The 5,966-nt window shown below is 42.6% G+C and overlaps 1 non-coding gene across 1 annotated transcript; it reads right to left on the bottom strand.

Annotated features, from left to right (window-relative positions):
• Positions 1–4,027: 4,027 nt before the first annotated feature.
• TRNAR-UCG (transfer RNA arginine (anticodon UCG)) lies at positions 4,028–4,100 on the bottom strand. Its single transcript has one exon. It is a non-coding gene; the product is annotated as a tRNA-Arg (tRNA).
• Between the last annotated feature and the right edge of the window lie 1,866 nt (positions 4,101–5,966).

The following is a 5,966-nucleotide window of genomic DNA, read 5'->3' on the forward strand; positions in this document are numbered from 1 at the left end:
TTTTGCTGGTGTTTTCCTGACTTTGATGGTGCCCTGGGTACTGCTAACCAGTCCCAGGGCCTGTGCTCTGTGTAAAATGGATATGCAAATTAGGCTAATTATAATTGGCTAAGTTAACCTACCTATAAGTCCCTAGTATATGGTAGGGCATGTAGGTTTAGGGACCACAGCATAGGTGGTGCACACCTAGGTGCACTGCTGAGGTGCCCAGTGTCATTTTAAAAGCAAGCCTGCCTTGCTGGCTGCTTTTAAATTAAAGTTATATGCAAATTCGACTTTGGAATTAAAGGTACTTCCAAAGTCTTAAACTACCTTATTTTTACATATAAGTCACCCCTAAGGTGTGCCCTATGTGCCCCTAGGGCTGGGTGCCATGTAACTATAAGCAGGGACTTTATAAAAATAGATTTATAAGCCCTGGTGAGGTAAAAACAGCCAAATTCGTTTTTCCCTCATTGAAGTAAATGGCCTTCATAGGCTAGAATGGGCAGACTTTATTTTACATTTTAAAGTCTCCTTAAATGTTACATACCAAGAATTTGGTATCAAATTAATTGTTGTACTAAATCCCACAACTTCCAGTTGTTGGATTTAATATAACTTGTTCAGGTAAAAAGTTTAGACTTTACCTAAAAAGTTGCCAATTTCAGCTCTGCATTGTTTTTGCTGCTGTGCTCTGATTGGCCAGCCTGCAGCATCTTCTGCCAGGCTGCCTTGATGAGGTGTGAAGTGGCCAGGCTTCACACAAAGGAATGTGCTTGGGGGAGAGAATCTCCCCTCAGCAGATGGTGAGGCAGGAAGGGGGAGGGCTGCCAAACTGGTCTTCAAAGGCAGAGAAGGACATTTGCAGCACCCAGCAACACCCCCACATCCTGCAACCCCAGACAATTAGGTGCCCCCTTGATTAGATTAGGAGAGGGCAGGAGAGGGGTGTGTTTATGATTTTTAGCCACACCAGTGGGTGGGCTCAGCCAGATGTAACCTCCAAAAATCAGATTCATCCATGTTGGATTTTTAGAGACTGTTGCCTTCTGGGATGGATTTTTGCCACACTTCCCAGGAAGTGGTCATCACAGGGGGACGACCCTGTCCCTGATTGGAGAACCAGGGCCCCCCTGCTTTTCACCCAGGAGCAAGGATAAAACTGGCAGACCTGCACCCACACCTCAGATCCCCTCCAGAATTCAACAAGAAAGGAACTAAAGAAGAAGAAGGACTGCCCTGCTGGACCCCTGGCCTGCACCTGGAACCTGCACTCAGAAGGACTGCACCAGCTGCACACTTGGGCTTCACCACAAGAAGGACTTTGCCTGGCTTCAACTGGTTCAAGGAGGGACTCCCTGTTTGCTACAGGTGAAAAATTGCTAAACCAGAGTCCCCTGCACCAACTCCTGAAGAAAGCGACCAGCTGACCACTGTCCAGTGGCCAAAAAGGAGTTTGCGCCAGGTGCATTCTGGGAGTTGAAGTCTGCACCCCCCAAGGACCATCACAGAACTTCTGGACCCTTGGGGTGAGCTGTGGACCCCAAAAGAACCTTAAAAGAACATCTGGGTGAAGCCCCAGAAGTTTGGAAAAGATTTGAGAATTTTTGGAAAAAAGCTCCAGAGAGGGACCGACCCGCCGCGGAAATTCTAGCCGGCTTGCCTCAACCGCGACCCGGCCTGACTTCGTGGTTCGTCCCGGTAAAGAAAAACATCCCAAAAAGAGACTAAGTCCGAACGTAAAAAGTTGACCGGGACCTCCCAGCCATCGTATCCGAGAAGGGCTCCATGGACGTCGGATCAAGATCCAGGTTTACCCCGGTCGAAGGATTTTCATCTCGAAAAAACGACTAAGTCCAAAGGTAAAAGTCTCCACCGAGGAAACCCACATCGCGTATCCGGACAAGGGCTCCAGGAGGTCGGATTCAACTGGCAGGTTCGTCCCGGTGAAGAAAAACTTCAAAATAAAGACTAAGTCAGAAGGTAACTTTTTGACCGAGGCCTCCCGCGACCTGTAGCCGAGCAGGGCTCCATCGCGGTCGGCCTGAAAGTTTGACTTTGCCCCGGTCCTGGTGCAACCAGATGACCCGATTGGCGCTTTTTGTTTCTAAGCGCTAGAAAAGTAATAATTCTTTAAAAATTCATATCTCCGGTTCCCCTGAACCGATTTTAATCGTTTTTGTGTCATTTTAAAGATAAAAATATAAGCTATTTTTATAAATTGGTTTTGGATTTTTAAACTGTTTCCTGTGTTTTATTTAATTACTGTTTTGTGATATTTGAATGCTTTACACTTTGTCTCCTAAGTTAAGCCTTGACGCTCGTTGCCAAGCTACCAAGGGTTGAGCTGGGATTAATTTACTGAGACCTAACTGTACCTATGTGGAGGTTAGTGGCTTGTTGCTAGGTGTAGGTACCTACCTGCCCTACCAATAACCCATTTTCCAACACATATCTTATGCTGTGCTTTTTTGCCGTTAATCCTCCTTTCTTCTTTTACTGAATACTCTGTTTTATGCTGCTATGGTATTTTTGGATTATTTGAAAAGAGAATGAAACTGCTTTGACAGTAGTTCAGACTTCCCATTTCTTGACTTGCTAATTTGCTCCCTGAATTAGCTTATACAAGTGACATGAACAGGGCCTTGACCTAAGCACGTACCTGAAAGCCTGTCACCACCTCTAGAAATAAAATTCACAGCAGCTCAAAACATTCATTTTGAAAGAGAATATTTCAAGTGAGTCCAAGTTTAATTTCAATAAAGAAAGTTGTATAAAATGACACGCTGCACATTTGGGTAACCAGCATGACTCTTTTCAGTGAAGAAGTGGAATGGTTCTGTTGCAATATACTATCACCCTGGTAAGCTGCTACGAGGAAGAGTAAACAATATGATTAGGTTTCAGCAAAAATGTATTAGTTCAGGGTGTGCACCTCAGATAGACTTAAACTTACACACCCTGGTCTGTGAGAGTAGTGCCCTATCCATTGCGGCATTGAGGGTAATCTGCAAGACAGAGTTCCAAAATCATCCTTTCATCTCAGTTCATGGCCACATACAGTATTTCTTCAGTCATTCGTTTCACTTTTCTGTCCTTAATTAAACTGACCATTTTAAACCTCCGGCACCCACCACTTCAATCTTACCGTTTTTGTGCTATCATAGGGCCTTGGAACTTTTGGCAAGTGGACAGAAGCAGTCAGAGAACCACATCACAATGCATACTCCTTTGCCTGATACCTTTCACAACAAACTGCTCTTGGAAAAAGACGTTAACCGGTCCTTGCTCTCAGACAGACACAGAAAGCCTATCACCACCTCTACGAACATATTTCAATCAAACCAATATATATCATTCAACAATTATGCCTCTGTATCAATATAACTACAACTCGAGACAGAAAGGAATTTAAAAAACAATCTGCCCATTTGAATAACCAGCAGAGTTTTAAGGACGTACAAATTGGAATGTGACAATTTCAGAGTTCCTCATTCATAAGAAGTCTGTGAGATAGTATCTCAGAAAGATCTCAAGTTTATAGCAAAAATGGTTGTAAGGGTGATTTTTACCACACAATTGCAACTAGGTGCCTCAATCTGCAAGAGACCAGTCCTTGACAGATTACGCAACTGGGGCAACAGCAAAGGCAGCAATTGTGTCAATCCTTTATGATTCTTCTCTAGTACTATACTTTTTCAGAGGGACAATTAGCATTATTCCTGGAGAAAATCATAGAGCTTCTACCCATGCATAGTTTCTGCTTTCTGCACCCACACACTCCCTGCACTGAATCTGCCCACAGTTCTGTTCGGAATGATTGTGCCATGTCATATTGTTGTATACGTATTGCATATCCGTGGCAATTATGAAGAGGTACTTTGGTATGGCAGAAAGACCGAAAAGTAGCAATGCTGAAGGCATAACGTGACTGATTGTGCAGTTTGCATTGGGCTTTCTTAATGAGTGAGAGTGAAAGGAGTATTGTAAGAGTGTGTTTCCAGTTTTTATGTAAAGATAAGTTGGGTGCTGTGAGAAAAAGACTCAACCATGAAGGGACTCGAACCCTCAATCTTCTGATCCGAAGTCAGACGCCTTATCCATTAGGCCACATGGTCACTGATTGCAATATGTTTGGGTGTTTAGGGTTAGGTGGTATGAATGGATGTGGAACATATCACTTACAGGTGCGCAGGACAGGATCCCATACCGTTCTTCATCTTCTTTCCATCAAAGGAGTTTTTTCAAACAATATCTAGATAATTTCCAAAGTTTCATATCTTATGCTGTGCTTTTTTGCCGTTAATCCTCCTTTCTTCTTTTATTGAATACTCTGTTTTATGCTGCAATGGTATTTTTGGATTATTTGAAAAGAGAATGAAACTGCTTTGACAGTAGTTCAGACTTCCCATTTCTTGACTTGCTAATTTGCTCCCTGAATTAGCTTATACAAGTGACATGAAGAGGGCCTTGACCTAAGCACGTACCTGAAAGCCGGTCACCACCTCTAGAAATAAAATTCACAGCAGCTCAAACATTCATTTTGAAAGAGAATATTTCAAGTGAGTCCAAGTTTAATTTCAATAAAGAAAGCTGTATAAAATGACACGCTGCACATTTGGGTAACAAGCATGACTCTTTTCAGTGAAGAAGTGGAATGGTTCTGTGCAATATACTATCACCCTGGCAAGCTGCTTCGAGGAAGAGTAAACAATATGATTAGGTTTCAGCAAAAATGTATTAGTTCAGGGTGTGCACCTCAGATAGACTTAAACTTACACACCCTGGTCTGTGAGAGTAGTGCCCTATCGATTGCGGCATTGAGTGTAATCTGCAAGACAGAGTTCCAAAATCATCCTTTCATCTCAGTTCATGGCCACATACAGTATTTCTGCAGTCATTCGTTTCACTTTTCTGTCTTTAATTAAACTGACCATTTTAAACCTCCGGCACCCACCACTTCATTCTTACCGTTTTTGTGCTTTCATAGGGCCTTGGAACTTTTGGCAAGTGGACAGAAGCAGTCAGAGAACCACATCACAATACATACTCCTTTGCCTGATACCTTTCACAACAAATTGCTCTTGGAAAAAGACGTTAACCGGTCCTTGCTCTCAGACAGACGCAGAAAGCCTATCACCACCTCTACGAACATATTTCAATCAAACCAATATATATCATTCAACAATTATGCCTCTGTATCAATATAACTACAACTCGAGACAGAAAGGAATTTAAAAAACAACCTGCCCATTTGAATAACCAGCAGAGTTTTAAGGACGTACAAATTGGAATGTGACAATTTCAGAGTTCCTTATTCATAAGAAGTCTGTGAGATAGTATCTCAGAAAGATCTCAAGTTTATAGCAAAAATGGTTGTAAGGGTGATTTATACCACACAATTGCAACTAGGTGCCTCAATCTGCAAGAGACCAGTCCTTGACAGATTACACAATTGGGGCAACAGCAAAGGCAGCAATTGTGTCAATCCTTTATGATTCTTCTCCAGTACTATATTTTTTCTGAGGGACAATTTGCATTATTCCGGGAGAAAATCATAGAGTTTCTACGCATGCATAGTTTCTGCTTTCTGCACGCACACACTCCCTGCACTGAATCTACCCACAGTTCTGTTAAGAATGATTGTGCCATGTCATATTGTTGTATACGTATTGCATATCCGTGGCATTTATGAAGAGGTACTTTGGTATGGCAGAAAGACAGAAAAGTAGCAATGCTGAAGGCATAACGTGACTGATTGTGCAGTTTGCATTGGGCTTTCTTAATGAGTGAGAGTGAAAGGAGTATTGTAAGAGTGTATTTCCAGTTGGTATGTAAAGATAAGTTGGGAACTGTGAGAAAAAGACTCAACCATGAAGGGACTCGAACCCTCAATCTTCTGATCTGAAGTCAGACGCCTTATCCATTAGGCCACATGGTCACTGACTGCAATATGTTTGGGTGTTTAGGGTTAGGGGGTATGA

The sequence above is a fragment of the Pleurodeles waltl genome, chromosome 4_1 (assembly GCF_031143425.1).
Source record: "Pleurodeles waltl isolate 20211129_DDA chromosome 4_1, aPleWal1.hap1.20221129, whole genome shotgun sequence".
NCBI classification, from domain to species: Eukaryota; Metazoa; Chordata; class Amphibia; order Caudata; family Salamandridae; genus Pleurodeles; species Pleurodeles waltl.